This window comes from Aegilops tauschii, chromosome 2 (assembly GCF_002575655.3).
Source record: "Aegilops tauschii subsp. strangulata cultivar AL8/78 chromosome 2, Aet v6.0, whole genome shotgun sequence".
NCBI classification, from domain to species: domain Eukaryota; kingdom Viridiplantae; phylum Streptophyta; class Magnoliopsida; order Poales; family Poaceae; genus Aegilops; species Aegilops tauschii.
Genome location: NC_053036.3, coordinates 228,637,379 through 228,655,899, shown reverse-complemented (window position 1 = coordinate 228,655,899; position 18,521 = coordinate 228,637,379). Strand labels below are relative to the sequence as shown.

The 18,521-nt window shown below is 48.2% G+C and overlaps 1 long non-coding RNA gene across 1 annotated transcript; it reads left to right on the top strand.

Moving 5' to 3' along the window:
- The first annotated feature begins 10,874 nt into the window (after nucleotides 1-10,874).
- On the top strand, nucleotides 10,875-17,038 carry LOC109748460 (uncharacterized). The gene is made up of 4 exons (XR_006669875.2): nucleotides 10,875-11,453; nucleotides 12,297-12,406; nucleotides 15,758-15,842; nucleotides 15,968-17,038. It is a non-coding gene; the product is annotated as an uncharacterized lncRNA (long non-coding RNA).
- Nucleotides 17,039-18,521: the final 1,483 nt, after the last annotated feature.

The window sequence follows — 18,521 nt, the reverse complement described above, 5'->3', positions numbered from 1 at the left end:
CGAATAACAGCAAGATCTTTGTTTGCACAATGAAGAAGACATCAGTCAACAATAGGATGGTACCAACTCTTTTACCTTGTTTTTACCCCTTGCGCCGTTTCAAAATTTACAACAGTGATTTATGCATAGCTTTGTTTTCAGTACTTTTCAAAGCAGTTCACTGATGATTACCTCTCAAACCACCTGCATGGTCAAGAGGCGAGGAAGGTATTCATTCAACACCCACGGTACAATATTGAAGTCTTGCTGAAGAGGACGAAGGTTGGGCGGGCAATTATCCATAGCCATTGGCCTAAAGTTGCATGAACATTCAACATCACTGAAGGCTCAATATTTGCCTTCCGCTTCTGCAGTTTCCCAGATGAGATTCATCTGTCTATTTACCGTGTATGATGCTACTTTCCAAAGGTTTTTGATGCTGCATGTGAAACTTGGTGCTGTTGTGTAATGGCGTAATTGTGTGCCGAAGCTATCTGATGTAATTCGATTATGAAATCCTGGTTGCTTTTATACGGATATGAAATATGTGGCGTGTTTTATAAGAAATATCAGTTTGATTAGTACATGGATTATCAATAATAGGCTAATTACCCTGCTTATTGGGGTTTTCTATTGCAAACGGTTACTCAGACAGCACCGTGGGCGATGAACTCAAACAACCCGCATGGTTTCTAGAAAGTAGGCGTGTTCGATCAACTAACAATCACACACGTCTTTCGGTAGTGAACTACCTTGCACAAACGTTTGCACACAAAGAACTGTGCGTGATATACATACCTACGAAAATGTTTTTCTAGGATTCACCGTGTGGGATGTACATACCTATGGAAATGATTTTCTGGGATTCACCGTGTGGGATGTACATACCTACGGAAATGATTTTTTGGGATTCACCGTGCGGGATGTACATACCTACGGAAATGATTTTCCGGGATTCACCGTGTGGGATGTACATACCTACGGAAATGATTTTCTGGGATTCACCGTGTGGGATGTACATACCTACGGAAATGATTGGGTTTCGATGCCTCGCCCGATCGCACACGGCCCCGGCATGGGTCCCAGGAGGGCCTATCCCCGACGATTTCTGGGTCGTGTGGGAAGGACACCCTATCGCACACACTCACTTGGCGACGGTTCCAAATGTCGTCGCGGAAAGGGGTTAAAAACCGTTTGTTTAGCACGTCGTTGTACCAGTGCAAGTCTATATGTTGCTGTTTTGAAAACAGAAAGTTTGCTATCATTGTCTGAATTCTTCTGGAAAGTCAGAACATGATAAAATCTTGAAACTTTTACACAATGAGTAACAACAAATTTTCTACAGTGTTGTAATTTTCAGAATTTTTGGAGTTACGGAAGTATGAGTATAATTGCACTCTTTACAGACGTCCTGTTTAGACAGATTGTTGTTATGTTTGCATATGTCTGCTTGTTTAATGATTCTATTTGAGGATAGGAGTATTAATATGCATATGCATTTAGTATACAATGTTAAATAATAATTTTAGCGATTTGATACAGTAGAGAATGATAAGGTTTTGCATTTGATTTATACTAACTTATCTCACGAGTTCTTGTTGAGTTTTGTGTGGATGAAGTTTTTAAAAATTAGGGAAACCATGATATGAGAGGAATGAAGGAGACACAAGAGCTCAAGTTTGGGTATACCCAAGGCATCCCGAGCTACTATTTCAATAAGTCTCAAGCATCTAAGCTTGGGGATGCCCTGGTTGGCATCCCACCTTTCTTCTTCAACAATGATCGGTCAATTTTGGTTGAGCCTAACTTTATGCTTCTTCACATGATATGTGCTATCCTTGAAATGTTATTTTATTTTGTTTTGCTTGTTGTTTGAATAAAATACTTAAGATCTATTTTTTAATGAGAGAGTCTTCACATAGCTACTTAATTATTTGACTACTCATTGATCTTCACTTATATCTTTTTGGAGTAGTTTGTCATTTACTCTCGTGCTCCACTTATATCCTATGAGTAAATGGTTGAATGAACTGAATATCATAAATCTAAAATTATATATGTTGCATATGATTATCCCATGGAGAGTAATGACTTCACATATATATATATATATATATAAGAAGTATAGGTGGTAAAATTTATTGAAAGTTAGCAAACACAACATTGGTCACTTGAACAATTCATGAAAGAATATTTAAGGAACAAAGGTTCCACATATAAATATACTATTTTGGACATCTTCTATGATTGTGAGCCCCATTAATTATTTTCAAACTTGAGCAAATTAGTTGAAGTTGGACATGGAAGACAACATAGTGAGTTATGTTTGGGTATATTTGTATAGAAGTTATACTGTTATGGACCCTCCAACATGTGGTGCTTGCTTAGGATCTTTTGCTGGCCTTCACCTGTACTAAGCAGGAATACTGTTTGTGCATCCACTTCCTTAAACCCAAAGTTATTCCATATGAGTCCACCATATCTACGTATATGCGGTATTTACCTTCCGTTCCAAGTAAATTTGCATGTGCCAAACTCTAAATCTTCAAATGATAATCTGTTTTGTATGCCCAAATCGCTCATGAAGCGACAGGGGGCAACCAGTATCTTCCATGCTAGGTGGGTTATCCTCGCGATGAGTGTTTATTCGCTTGTCATTCATGAGAAAGTGGCTGGTAATTGGGATGTCCAGTCCTATGATCAAAATCAAAATCAAAATATAATAATAAAACAAAACTCCCCCAAATTGTTGTTGGTATGGAGGGCACCCGAGGATTCGGCTAGCCATGGCTTGTGTTTGTTGGTGGAGGGGAGTAAAACATTACCTTTCTGTTTGGGAACCACCTATAATGTGTCTAGCATGGAAGATATTGGGAACTCTCGGTCGTTACGTTGACAATGAAAGCATACCTCTCAAAATTATATTCATGTATGTTTTAAAAGCTTCGAGCTCTGGCACCTCTGCAAATCCCACCTCCCCTCTGCGAAGGGCCTATCTTTTACTTTTATGCAAGAGTCAGTAGTATTCCTTCTCATTTCAACCTCAATTATTCTTTAGTTGGCAAGCATCATGTGGTGGGGAAAGATCTAAGCATATCTGGCGATTCAAATATATTTGATCATGAATTATTATTGTTGACAATTATCTATACGATAAATGAGTTGGGAGGTGAAACATTAAGCCCCTATCTTTCTCTGTGTTTGATGGATGCTATTTGTTCTAAAAATATGCTTTGAGTGTCAGCAATCATGGAAGACTATATGATATTTGAGTATGTGGAATTTGCTAACTCAAAGGTCTTACATAGACCCTTCCTGAAAATAAGAAGAATTGCAATTGTTTGATGACTGAAAACATGGTTTGTTAGTTTCCAAGAAATTTGATGGTCTATGCTTTAACATGTGAATAGCCTGCTACTTGATCATGAGAAGTTTTATGAGATGAGCTACTATTTATGATATATAATGATGCTAGAAAAAGTGATTGAAATTATCGTTGATCAAACTTGTGCACTTGCCAGCATTCACACTTCATAAATTATTTCTTTTATCTTTTACCTACTCGAGGACAAGCAGGAATTAAGCTTGGGGATGCTGATACATCTCCAACGTATCTATAATTTATGAAGTATTCATGCCATGATTACAACAATTTTATATGGTTTTAGTATGATTTGATTAGAACTATCCCGGACTTACGTTGTTTTCAGCAGAACTACCGTGGTGTCGTTTTTTGTGCAGAAATAAAAGTTCTCGGAATGGGCTGAAAATTTATGGCGATTTTTTGTGGACCAAAAGAGACCCCCGAAGCATCAAGGAAGGACCAGAAGCTTCACAAGGAAGACACAAGACAGGGGGCGCGCGGAGGCAGCTTGTCACTACCTCGTGGACCCCCTTGACGTGAGACCGACGCCAAAAATTCCTATAAATACCAAAACCCCTGAAAAGAACCCTAGATCGGAAGTTTCGCCGCAGAAAGCCTCTGTAGCCACGAAAAACCAATCGGGAACCCGTTCCGGCACCCTGCCGAAGGGGGAAATCATCACTGGAGGCCATCTTCATCATCCCGGTGGCCACCATGACGAGGAGGGAGTAGTTCACCCTCGGGGCTGAGGGTATGTACCAGTAGCTATGTGTTTGATCTCTCTCTCTCTCACTTGTGTTCTGGATTTGACACGATCTTGATGTACTGCGAGCTTTGTTAATATATTTGAATCTTATGGTGTTCTTCCCTCTCTATCTTCTTGTGATGAATTGAGTCTTGCTCTTTGAGGTTTCGTTATGTTGATTTGAGTATTGGATTTGAGAACACTTGATGTATGTCTTGCGATGGGATATCTGTGGTGACAATGGGATGTTCTTTTGATTCACTTGATGTATCTTTTGGCACTCAACTCGCGGATTCCCGAGATGACATTGGGGTAATCTATACATAGGGGTTGATGGACGTTTTCGTCCTACGTTCTCCGATAGAAACTTTGGAGTGATTCTTTATTGCACCTTGAGGGAGTGTTATATGATCCAATTATGTTTTCATTGTTGAGAGACTTTGCACTAGTGAAAGTATGAACCCTAGGCCTTGTTTTCAAGCATTGCAAATACCGTTTTTGCTCACTTTTGTTACTAGTTACCTTGCTGTTTTTATATTTTTAGATTACAAAAACCTATATCTAGTATCCACATTACACTTGTATCAAATCTCTTCGCCGAACTAGTGCACCTATACAATTTACCATTACATTGGGTGTGTTGGGGACACAAGAGACTCTTTGTTATTTGATTGCAGGGTTGTTTGAGAGAGACCATCTTCATCCTACGCCTCCCACGGATTGATAAACCTTAGGTCATCCACTTGAGAGAAAATTGCTACTGTCCTACAAAACTCTACGCTTGGAGGCCCAACACGAGTCTACAAGAAGAAAGGTTGCGTAGTAGACATCATGGCTCAAGAGGAACACGCTGCGCTCGCCCTGCTGGATCGTGACGTGGAGGTAGTTGTTGATGTTGTTGCAATGGTCCAGCAGATGCGGGTGGTGGTTGTGGTAGACGCGTGAGTACTTCATCGAATTTGCCGTCCAACTTGGTGTCAATTGTCATCTCAATGTCATCAATCCTCTCCAGTGCCTTTCCAAAGCTGGCCATCACGTCTTCCACCTGTTGACCCAACATTTGCTGAAATTTATCATGAAGCTCCTCCTCCGTCATGTTCTCCCAGCCAATCTCGTCGGCTTATGGTCCTGCCATGGTTAGCAGCAATAGAAACACACAAGAATATGATCCTACAGACTACTAGAAAGTGGTGGTGGTGGGGTGTCACAAATCCGTCAAGCAAATCCCAAATTCTTACCAGTTCTTACCCAGCAGCAGGTGGTGATCGGCAACCATTGTAGTCAAAACTCTCAAAGCTTGGACAGAGCGATTGTCAGGTGGTGTTAAACGCACGATTTAGATGTATGTGGAGCTAGGAAGGCTTATGATATGCTAGCAAAAATGTCAACAATAATCAATTCAGAGATGCAAAGTTGAATAAACGCTCAACGACGGTATGTGCTGGTCCTAGGCTAGACCGTGCTAGAGATGCGAGCCTAGAACACTAACAAAATCACGGCGCTGTAGGTAAACAAGGGAGGAGCACACTCTCAATCTTTTTTATTATTTTTTCACTTTTTGCCTCTCTTTTTTTTGCTCCGTAACAATTTTTCCGAAAAGGTCTACAAATGGTCTAAAAACTGCCTAGCCAGAATTTGCCAGACTTAGTTTTTTTAAGTTGGAACTATTTTTCTTCTGCGGGTTGCACGAAAGTTGCGGAGTCCGACTTGGTCACGACTCGGAGTATGGCGTGATCTGGAAATCGAAAACAAAGAAACAAATACTGGACTTGGACTAGGACTGGTGGCGGAGATGAATCTGGTGGAAACTCAGACTGGTAGCGGATATATGTAGGGCGGTGGAACACAGACTGGTGGCGAATCTATGATGGAGGTGGACTCGGATTATCGTGATGGCGGTGGATATGTGGTATATGGTAGCGGTGATGACTATGGTGGTATATGGCAGTGGTGATGACGATGGTGGTATATGGCAGCGATGATGGCGATGGTGCGGCGGCAGCGTGACAACCCGTGAACAGAACTCAAAACTCTAAGGGACTAGATGCTAAGACCAGCAACTCGACACGATGATGCAACCGCAAATTCAACAAAACAAAACTCTAAAAAGATTATGCAAAGGCTCAGATTGGTTCGGATATGATGAACTAACCCTTTTTTTGCTTTTTCGTGGACTGTAGGTATGAAGAACAGACTCGATCTAAACTACGAAAAACTGGAAAATCTCACCGAGCAACCTAGATATCTGATACCACTTGATAGAGGCAAAGGTGTCCCGTCTTTCGACAAGATGATGGCTATCATTTTTGGTGGAGTAGACTTTGACGATCCGACTACGAACGTGCGAGGACGTCGCCCCTTAGCAATCGTTAAACCAACTCCGAGAGGTTATTGACCACGCCGGAGCACGATCAACCTGACCACGAGGGTCTATTTCCTGCAAGCAAATGACGAACAAGCAAGAAACTGAGACTGCAATCTGGATATTGCTAATATAAGATGAAACCTTTATTGATCAAGGTGGGGTTCTATGACGTCTTGGTCTGGTCGTTGAACATAAACGAAGTACGCGAAGTTGCAGCTATAGCGAACTTTAATCTAAACAAAACCCAAAGTCTAAACGATGCCCTAAGGGTTGTATATATGGAGGAAGAGGGGGGGGATTTCGTGGCCCCTTGGAGGAGGGGTCCGAAACCAACCCTAAGGCCTCGTTTGGTTACCAGGGATCCCCCCCGGATACCCGTCCTTTCCCCGGGCGAGAAACCCGCCTGCAATCTACACCCCGGATTTTCAGGCGATCCATTTGGTAACATCTTGGAAAGGGCTTTCTCGGCCCGATCCTCCCGAAATCCCTGGGCCGCTCGCCCCGACCTCCGCACTCAAGGAGAATTCTCCCGGGCTCCCCTCGTCTCTTTCTTGCGATCTGAGTCGCCTTGGCACTTCATTCTTCTGCTCTTCTCCCTTCGTTCTCTTCCCTCTCCCTTGGTGCCCAAATGGCAACAGGGTATTTCACATGGCAGGAGGAGGATCTCATATGAGCAAGGAAATCCCCCTCGGGGAGTTTACTGCCCATGGTTTTTTCACCCCAACAACCAAATGAGCCCTAACTCTGTTTTCCCCACACATATGGACTCTAAAAACAACCTATACTTCAGTATTTCGAAAATACATAGGCCTGGCCCAATAATAAGGTGACGCAACACCTATAATAGCCTCTGGACGATATTTATGAAGTGACATCTTGTATATTTCATCCAAGGCTTCATGCACTCATTATGGTGGCTTCAAAGTCCTGAAATCATCACTTGTAACTCGGTTCTTGTTCCCCTTGCGCATGCCATCATCTCCATGCTTGATCTTGCTTCAATGTTCATCCTTCTTGTCCAAGTTAGGCCCTTCATTTGTAAGCAAGACAAATATATCCAATTTAGGCATCATCATATTCTCATGAACATTAGAATCATTACCAAGAAACAAAAGTACCTGGTAATTTAATTGGCGTGCGCGAGATCTAGTAATTGATCTAGCATGTGTAGCAGCAGGGGCTGTGGGTGTAACAATGGTATTGATGTCCTCATCAAAATGGAACATGACATATGTGAATGGGAAGTCAATTTGGTATGATAACCTCCATGTGGACATTTGGTCAAATCTTGTCGTGGAGCACTTTGGGTATGGAAGGCGGGAAGGATTAAAGCCTATTGTTGTGTGCCACTATTGTAAATTAGAAGAAATCGGTTAAGGCGGATAAGAGATGATGATGGCACAGACAAAATATGTGATTTTGTCTTAATTGTTTATCATTTGATGGCTGAACCAAAAGCTCGTAGGTTCCGAGTTTAATGAATGCTCGACTCGCTAAAATCAAAGCTCGCTTATTAATGAACAGAGCGAATGACTGATTTCAACTCGTTAAGCTTAACGAGCTTGAGCTAACAAGTTTCACGAGCAGCTCGTCAAGCTCGTTAGTACATCACAACACATATTTTCATCTTTGTTACAACGTTTTATGTTAATCAATATAATTGACCCAACCTAGCCCATAAGAGGCAGCATACTAGCATACCTACTCCTGTAGTCACCATCTTTGTTCGTAAAACCATACCTACATTCTCATCCCGTAACTATAACACACCATAGTTTGTTAAGAGCGCTCGTGAGCGCTCACGAGCTTAACAAGTTTTAAATGAACATAGCCGAAGAGGGTTTTGTGCTCGTTAAGCTTAACAAGCTTAGTGAGCCAAGTCTTAATGAGCACGAGCTTAACGAGGCGAGCAACTCATTAATCCAACCCCATTTCCTACAACTATTTCTTGACCACGATGACAACATTAACTTAGAAAACAGAGATGATGTGGTACATTTCCAAGGGGTGCAGTTGCCACCAGTTCTTAGTCCAACAAAGTGTAGGCTTAGTGTTGCACCATGTGATAGAGAATGAGCCAGAGATAGATCAGCCTGTGCAATCAAGATCGTCTTTCCGGATGAGATCACAGGATTAGCAAATGAGGATGGCAACAATGGCGAGCTTCATAGAGGTGAACGTGGGAACAAAAAACATGAAGGTTGTGATATGGCGACCCTAAGTTTGCGCATTGCCTGTCCAACCTATATATCCATACATCTAAACCAATAAGGAGGCTGGGCGACCCCCCTCCAGGAGGCTCCCTCGATTTCCTTCAATTTTAGCCGTCGGATCTTGGTCAATCTGGTCTTCTGGCTCTTGTCAAACGTTGGATCTGTGGTTCTCGTTTTTACCATGCTGTTATTTCTGCGAGGGCAATGACTGGTGGGCTCGTTCGGTGCTGCTATTGGCTGGGTCAAGCATTTTGGGGTGCGTGGAAGCCCTCTCCTCATGCGCCGCGTGCGCATCGCGCCATTTGCGGGAGAGCGCGCGACAACGTGTGGACGGGTGCTTTTGCTGCGTGTGCGCCTGTTTCTTTCGCTGCAGGTGGGCTCTGGTTAGGCCTGGTCCCGTTTTTCTGTCACCTACCTTTTTTTTCCTACGTGTGGTTTTGCTTTTGAGCCGAGAGGAGTTGGGCTGATGCATGCATGTGCGCACAGGGCCCTGGCTGACTCCGTCTCGTCCACGCGGCATGGGTCGTCTGCAGTCGTTGGAAGGAGATTGACTCGCGCATCCACACCCTCTGCTACCTTTTTGCACTATGACTGGTGGGCGGAGTTGGCTACTGGTCCCACGCATCCGTGACTTACCTTTGTTTCCTTTCGTGTGAGAGAACCACAAACCTATGTCTCGCTTGTGGTTGGCTAGAGGAGAGAGAGGGGGTGAACTGACGTATACGCACCCGCACGGCGCACCATGACGGGTGGGCTGCGTTGGCTGCTTGTCCATAATTGGTTTAGAGCATAATTAGTTTACTGCCAAAAATTGGCATTGACAATATTTGACATTGTGCCAAATATTGGCAACTACTTGGTTGGCTACGAGTTGTTTTGCCTATCTCACATAAAATTGCCAATAATTGGCAAGTCTTGGTATTGCCAATAGTTGGCAATGCCAACATTTGGCAAGCCAAATATTGGCAGCGAACCAATTATGCTGTTAATTTCGTCTGAGTTTTCTTCCGTCCGCGTATTTATGTCTCGTCCGCATCTTGTCTGGGGTTTGAACAAGGCAGAGAGAGATGTGATGTCGCATATGTTTCCGCACTATGACCAGTGGGCCAAGTTGGATGGTGGTCCTACATGTGTGTGGGTTGGCTTGTTTATATGTTCGTGTCCTTGCGTTTCGTCTGGGGTAGCAGAAAGTTGGGTCGTGCGTCGTGCTCTGGCAGACTCCTGCGCCATACGAAACTACTACGTACGATTTTACTCTGTCTGACTCTATACGATGCCTAATCTAATGGTGTGCTGCCGTTTGGATAAGGAGTTGAATGGCTTGATCTGCGCCATACCAAGTCTTGTGGCTGGGCGTGGGCATTCGCTTTTGCTGCAGGCCTGCAGCGTAGAACGTGCAAAAGGTCTCGAGACCCGCAGCCCTCCTTTCCCCAACGATGGTACATTCACGGACAAATTTTTACAGGGTTTACGGGCTGTCACATGTGGCGAAATTTGATTGGGATTAGGGAGAGGAAGGGCCCCACCCCCTGAAAATCAGGGGGAGAGGTCAATTAGTGTGAAGGCACCCCGTAAAACCCCCGTAGTTAGCCCGTGTGTAGGATTATTCTCCTTTCCCTCATTCCCTCTCCTCGTTTCCTTTCTCCTCGTTAGGCGTCAGCCGCCACTCCACCTTCTCGCTGCTTCGTCTCCTCCACGGCTCCACCGCCTTGTCTCCGGCCACCGGCCTCCCAGCAGCCCCATCTCACAATAATGTTCCCCAAGGAGCAGCTCGAATGAAGCCAGTAGAGGGAAGGAGCGGACTGAGGCCTTGCACGCTGACTCGTCATCAGCTTCGGCATGTTCTGGATCCGCGCCGCCGCGTGCGATGGTTTCGGATCAGCGCAGGTTGTCGCCGCGGGATAGCAGGAGCAGCGGGTTCTTGATGATGATGAGCAGGGGAAGGTGAGGAGGCTGACAGGGCGTGCTAACGAGCAGCAAGGCCGGCGGTGGAGGAGCGACTTCCCGGAGCTCCAGGCTGCACACACGTGGGTTAGAGGAGAGGCCAACGACGAGGGCAAAGAGCAGCGGGTCCAGAGTGCAGGCGGTGCTCGTGATAGGGTCGACCTGCAGGGAGGGGGAGTCCGGCGACAGGGGGAAGGCTGTTGAGGAGGCCAAGCAGCAGGGGAGGTATATATTTATTCACTTCCAATTTCAGGGATAGTCCTGTTGTGCTTTGTTTTTAATAATCTATTCCAATTTTTTAACTGATGATTGTTATTTTCTACTCCCTCCGTTTTAAAATAGATGACCCAACTTTGTACAAGTTAGTACTCCCTCCGTCCGGGAAAAGTTGTCTTCGTGGTCATTTTACAAAAACATCCTCAGCTAATTCCTGACAAACGACGCACCCCCGCCGCTCGTCTCCCCCGCTCGCTCCCCTGCTCGGCTCCCCGCGCCGGAGCTCTCCCGCGCAGCTTCCTCGAGCGTCGCCGGAGCTCCCCCTCCTTGGTCCCCTCCGCCGCTTTGCTTTCCCGCGCCCAAGGCTCGTTTTTTCCCGATCTGCTCTCCGCCGGACGAGGACGCGCCCTTCCCCGATGGTGGCGAGCCGGAGCTGGCCCTTCCCGGCGTTGAACTCGTCCACATCGCCGTCAACCTCGTCCCTGCCAACCTCACCGCCAACCTCGTCGACCTCGCCGCCAACCTCATCCAGCTCGCCGCCAACCTCGTCGGACGGCAGAAGCTCTCCACTTTCCCCCTACGGCAGAAGCTCTCCCCCACTCCCGCCCCCGCAAAGACAGAGTAAAGGTGAGATTTCAACGCTCACTAAATTTCGGAGCTCAAGTACAGTAGATGTTCTGCTTTGCTTTTCTTTGCTGCTAAACCAAATGCTCTGCTTTGCTGCTAAATCAAATGTCCCTCGTACTCAAATTTCAAATGTTCTGCTTTGCTGCTTTGGTGTGGCAATGGGGCTGCAGGGAATTTGGGTGTTGAGTGTTCTTCTGTCAGTAGGAAGCTTGATCATGGTGGTGGTGTACAGGGGATAATTCTGTGAGTAGCTACTGAATGGATGTGTAGGCTGCAGTTATGTGCTTTCGGTTCAAATTTGTGTCCTGCAAGGTTGCTATGGATGTGTATCTACTGAATGTGTGCTCAACAAATTTGGACATGACTGCAGCCCATCTAATTTAAATGAGAACAGTTAGAAATCAATGTTAACTGACAAATGTTCAGTAAATGGCCGCTGTCATATTTTAGTGATTCAGTAATTTAGTAATTGGTGATAACAACAGCCATTTAGTGAGCACATTTGTCAACAATAAATCAGTGGGCACACGAGCATGCGGCAAAGGAGGTCACCTTCGGCGTCGGCGTGCACGCCGCCATGCTGCGGTGCGTCAACGACCTCGCGGACGTGCCGGATATGTTTACTGAATAAACCAAGATTCTTTTCCTTTCCTTTCCTGAATCATTTAAAGGACTATCTTGGATATGCACAATAGTAAAATTATTTTCCTTTCCTTTCCAAGATTCTTTTGCTTTCCTTTCTCATTGAACACATGAATACAGTTTCTTGGGGTCCTATTTTTCAGTGTCAATGTTCTATTTTCAGTGTAAAATTTTGTTTAGAAGGGCCCCTTATTTTTTCAGATTCTTCTATGATCAATGCAAAGACTAATGGAGATAATGGCTAGTGCAAAGGAGTCTATTTGGATAGTGGAAGGGGAATCAGATTGCCTCGGGGGACAAATTTGACTAAGGTAATTTATTTTGAACATACCATTGTTGCTCTTTTGATCTGCTGTTAGTCTTCTCCTGGCTCTCCTCCCTCTGCTCCTAGTCAGAGAGAATGCCAATGTGATATGGTTTCAGTCAAAGAGCATCTGAAAATTCTCTTTCTAAATTAGAGTTTCTCAGATATGCCAGCCAAGCAAATTCCTGTTGTTAAATTCACTGAAAATTCAGCTAATTTTTTAGATGACCCATAAGACTAACTGAAAATATTTGGAAATATACTCCAGCCTTGAGTAATCTGCTGGAATCATATTAATTGTTTCCAAAATAAATTGATGTTATGACCGGCATATTAGGGGCTTAGCCCAGTGGGTTGTGGCCCAAGTTATCTTATCGTTATTAGGGACTTAGCCCAATTATCTTATCGTATTAGGATCGTTTACTTAGGAGTCAAGTAAACCTCTCTATTTAAGGAGAGGAGATGTATCAATCTAATCAAGCAAGAAGCAATCAATATTTGCTCGGCTTCCCTTAGGGAGCCGGGAGACCTAAACCCTAGGCGCCTCCTGCCTTCGCCGCCGCTGCTCCCGTCGCAAGGACGGCACCACGCCGCCGGCCGCCGCGCACTAGCTCTCGCCCTTCCCCAATCCTTCCCCTACAACCTACGCCCTAGATCCGGTAGGGCCCTAGCTCCTACCAATTTGGTATCTCGTGACGGCCGTTCAGGGCATCCATCTGTACCTGGCCGGACCGCACGCACCTCCGCCGGCTGCGACTACCGCCGCCTACGGCCACCCCGCGCTGCCGTGGCCGTCCCAGGGCGCGCCTGCAATTGGCGGGCCACCGCTGCTGCCGTTCCAGGCGGGGCACCCCAGCGGGCCACCTCTGCTGCTGCTGCACCTGCCCTGGTACTCGGTACCCGCGGCGATCGCCGGGGCCCATCCGTCGCTCCAGCCGCCGCCCGCCCCAGCGCCGTCCTGGCCGCAGTGGCCCGCGCCGGTTCTCGCGGCGCCACCCACGCCTCCCGTGCCCGCCCCAGCGCCGCAGGGGCCGCACTGGCCCGCGCCGGCCCCAGCCGCGCCAACCGCGCCGGTCCAGCTCCCACCGCCGCCGCCCAGCTCCGGCCTGGGCCAGTCCACATTGGAGGCCACCCGATCCAGCAGGTCCGGTTTCCGCCGTCACCATCCCCGATCCCGGCTTGGCTAACCGGGACGTCGCCACCGCCAGTTTACACGGAGGCCGGGGACCCACCGGTACCCACGCTGCAGTCTGGGGCCTCGTCTGGCTCCACGGGGGCCTACGATGGCCTCCCCACCGTTGACTAGGCGCCGTCATCATCACTGCTCCGCACCGCCGAGCCGGTCGGCCATGGCGCGCCGACCCAGACGCCGCCACGGTTCGCCAAGATCGACTTCGCCACTTATGACGGCACGGAGGACCCACTTAACTGGCTCAACCAGTGTGAGCAGTTTTTCCGTGGCCAGCGCATGCTCGCGTCGGAGCGCACTTGGCTGGCATCCTACCACCTCCGCGGTGCAGCCCAGACCTGGTACTACGCCCTCGAGCAAGACGAGGGCAGCATGCCCCCTTGGGAGCGCTTCCGCGAGCTCTGCCTCCTTCGTTTTGGGCCCCCGACCCGTGGGAGCCGCCTGGCGGAGCTAGGCCGCCTTCCCTTCACCTCCATGGTTCAGGACTTCGCCGACCGTTCCAGGTCCTGGCATGCCACGCGTCGGGCGTGACGGCGCAGCAGCGGGCCGACCTCTTTGTCGGTGGACTTCCGGATCACATCCGCGTGGGCGTGGAGCTTCGGGGACCCCAGGATCTCCAGACGGCCATGTACTACGCCGCGCGTTCGAGCGCCGCGCGGTGGCCATCCAGCAGGAATCACCGTCCCGGGCCGCTGGGTCGCTACCCTGGCCAGATCCCGCGCAGGGTCAGCCTGCTCAGGCTTCCGCGGCACCTCTCACCGTGACCACGGCGCGCCCGTTCCGCCGGCTCACCTCGGCTGAGCTACTCGAGCGTCGCCGCCAAGGGTTGTGCTTCAACTGCGACGAGCCCTACACGCCCGACCACGCCTGCCCGCGACTCTTCTACCTGGAGGTTGCAGACTACATTCCGGAGGTCGCCGTCGCCACCGACCTGGCCGCCCCAGCTGCCGCGAAGGTGTTTGACGCTGGTTGATCACCTCGAGGAGTTCAGCAAGCGCTTCCCCACCTTACAGCTCGAGGACGAGCTGTTTGTGCAGGCGGGGAGAAGTGTTATGACCGACATATTAGGGGCTTAGCCCAGTGGGTTGTGGCCCAAGTTATCTTATCGTTATTAGGGACTTAGCCCAATTATCTTATCGTATTAGGATCGTTTACTTAGGAGTCAAGTAAACCTCTCTATTTAAGGAGAGGAGATGTATCAATCTAATCAAGCAAGAAGCAATCAATATTTGCTCGGCTTCCCTTAGGGAGCCAGGAGACCTAAACCCTAGGCGCCTCCTGCCTTCGCCGCCACTGCTCCCGTCGCAAGGACGGCGCCACGCCGCCGGCCGCCGTGCACCAGCTCTCGCCCTTCCCCCTCCTTCCCCTACAACCTACGCCCTAGATCCGGTAGGGCCCTAGCTCCTACCAATTGATAGATTGTGGACTGAAATTATTTGGAAATAAGATAGCAATTGAGATAAGATAGCAATTGATCTAGCTGGTTATATCTATCAACTTTCAGAAATGCCTGTTCAAGAAAGAAGATTGTTTCGTTGTTATGTTATCTAGAAATGTCTGAACTAATCTAAACATGTGACCACTATAAACTGAATTTGTATATTCAGTCTTTGCTAAATGCCAGCTTCCAGAGTTTAAATGTTCAGTCTTGTCTTCCCTAAAAACTGAATTTGTATGTTCAGTCTTTGCTAAATGCCAGCTTCCAGAGTTTAAATGTTCAGTCTTGTCTTCCACAAAGACAAAAGGCACTAGCACCACATATATGCACTAAGAAAAAGTAGCCTGAACATGGCATGCATGCTTTCTTGTGGTGTTAGCACCCCAGCACTGATCAACACAGCTTGTCCTCACAAGCACATAAAAAATGACATATTCTGAACATCAAGTTGACAGGTTCTGAACATCAAGTTGACTGAACACAGCTTGTCGTCACAAGCACTTTTATTTGTTTTATGAAACTTCTTGTAATATGCATATTACATCATTTAAATTCAGTGTCAAAACATGGCCAAATTCAGTTGTCAAAACACCTCAAACATGGCCAAATTCATATCAGTCCAAAAATTTCATGTTTCAGAGAAGTTTACAATTTTTGTGGCCTCTTGATACAATTTTTTTATCGAGAACTGTCAATTTTACATCCATTTAACTCCACTGATGGTGGAACAGGAGCAGCAGCAGTAGCACAAGGAGCAACTCCTTACAGTACAATTTTGGAGTACTCTTGGTGTAAATCAACTTCGCTAATTTTCAGGTACAGTACTCTGATGGAACAACAAAGATTTCACAAAGAACAGCAAAGATTTCACAAAGTACAGTGCTTACATCAGTCTGCTGATAATGCAATTCACACTATAACTGAAACTGCAATTGACACAGGTTCAGATCAATCAGCCACAATCGGTCCATTTTTCAGGAAGTACCTGCAGTCAACAGCAGTGGCAGAGGCAGTCGCCGATAGCAGCAGGAGATGCAGTCGCCAACAGCAGTAGCAGGTCCGCGCGGACTCGATCGGGCGGGCTGCAGCGGCAGCAGTAGGTGGCGGGCGACGGCAGCGGCAGCAACAGGTCCCGCCACCGGGGAAGACCCGCGTGGCCCTGCCTGCCGAAGTCAGCGAGAGGGGAACGACGTCTGGGGTTGCCGCAGGCGCGAGGAACCGGCGCCGGCGAGGAGCGCGACGAGGAGGAGGTGCCCGTCGAGGTGGTCGCCTTGGAGGAGCAGCCGCAGTCGGGGTCGGGCTCCTCGATGACGCAGGCGGCGCCGGCGCTGGAGGCGATGCTGCTGCCCCGCTCGCCGGCCGTGCTCGAGCCCCTCGATCTCCTCCCTCCTCCGGGACGCGGCCGTGCTGCTCCTCGGTGATCCTGGACGCGGACGCGGCCGTCCTCCTCAGCGATCCCGTGGCCGACGGCGGCGGCGAAGTCCGCGGGCAGGTCAGCGGGGCGGAGGGAGAGCGCGGCCGGGGCCGGACGGTGGACGGATCGGGCGACGAAGGAAGGAGGAAGAAGCTGAGGGGGGGGGGGGGGGGGGGGGTGGCTGATTTGCGACAGTTTAAAATGTATAAGGGCTTTTTTGCAAAATTAGAGTTGAACTAAGGCGCGGACAACTTTTCTTGGACGGAGGGAATACAAAGACGGAGGGAGTACAAAGTTGAGTCATCTAATTTGGGACAACTTTTCTCGGACTGAAGGAGTACAAAGTTGAGAGTCATCTAATTCGGAACGGAGGGAGTACTATTTTGGTTGATAATAGATTAAGAAGGATAAAATTATAAACCTCTTCCATTATACCCTCAGCGCTCCATACCAACAAACTGGTCTAGCATTGGCATTATCCAAAATGTTGTTAAGTAGCCTTCTCATTTGAAATCTTATGTTTCAAACTATGTAGAGCCTTAAAGTTTTGATACGGGACATCTGTCCAGGAAAGGTCCATATTTTGCTGGTTTGCTAATTTCCGTTGTTGAATCATGGTTCTAATGAGATGGATGCGAACTGGAATGGTGCAAACTGAGGTGCATTCTATATTTCTATTTCATTCTTACTCCTGTCATCTTTATCTAAAGGGATAAGTATATTTTTCATCCCTCAGCTATATCGAAAGTATAGAAATAGCCACTCAACTTTAAAACCAGCAAAACTTAGTCCCTCAATTTTTCAAACTGGATAATTTTAGTCCTTGATACCGCTTTTGATGGTTTTACTGATGATGTGGCATTGTTTTGACTCATTTGGATGGTTTCGCTGATGAAGTGAAGACCAACCACGGCCTCGGCGGCTGCATGGCCTAGGCAACGGAAATCCTAGGCAATGTGCACCGCGCAGTCCACTGTCTGCTGCAGCGTACGCGGCCATTCTCCTGCTGTAGCGTTGCTGAGCTTCCTACTGCCTTCGGGGCCGGCGAGGTGCCAACTCTCTTAGGAGCCCTCCTAACACAGGTCCTAACATGGGCTTTGCCCATTGGGCCAGCTCATGGGCCTAGCTGCTGCTGGTACAAATACCTGGAGGAAAGCAACGAGAGAGGCATCCAGTGGATCACGACTATCGGCACGGCGGCTTCCTCCTCTTCTCCTATGGCTTCTTCCTCCTTGAACAATTCTTCTTGTATCTGGTCTTGTAACCCGAATTCGTGTTCGTGAGGAGTGAATCCACAGCAGTACTCTTACATCTGGTATACAGAGCCAGGCCACCACCCTTCTCCCTCAAATTTCCCCCAATTTTTCTACCACTCCCAATCCCTCCGATTCCACCGGCGAGGACGCCATGCCCACAGTCAAACCACCATAGTGGGATGCCATGTCTGCCAAGGAGCAGTTATTGTGGTATCTCGAGAGATTATGTGCTCAGGCGGAGGAGGTGAGTCAGTGTTGGGGATTGCACGGGTGGGTGACCCTCCCATGGTCACCCCGCTTGTCGATCCGGCGGCCTCAACCACGACGCATGCCTCGTCGGCGCCCGTCCCCGACGTCCCCAGCTCCACCACCAAGGCCCAGGAGATCCCCACGGTCGACCATGATTCAGCCCCGGTGTGCATCGCGATGGTGCCTGTCACCTGTTCGACGGAGTGCTCGACCCAGGTCAACACCATCGACATCGTCGACGAGGTCCATGACGCCACCACCGCTATCCACCTCGAGCCCACGGTCGACCGCATCAACCAAGCAGCCGAGCAACTCACTCCAGTGCAGGCAACGGCCTCTAATGCTAAGGTCGTTTCTCCCGTGATGACCACCACCGACGTCGACCCCAAGGCCGGCGTGCAGGAGCTCGATGCCCTCTCTGTCAACACCTCCACGCAAGTGATGAGCAAGCCAGATCACGGCGTCGTCCTCATCATCCTCAGCGAGTTCTCTGCACCGATGCTGACCATGTGTTTGACAGATTACATCGTCCATGGCGACGATCCGGTGCAGCCAACTGCACACACAGAGCAGCAA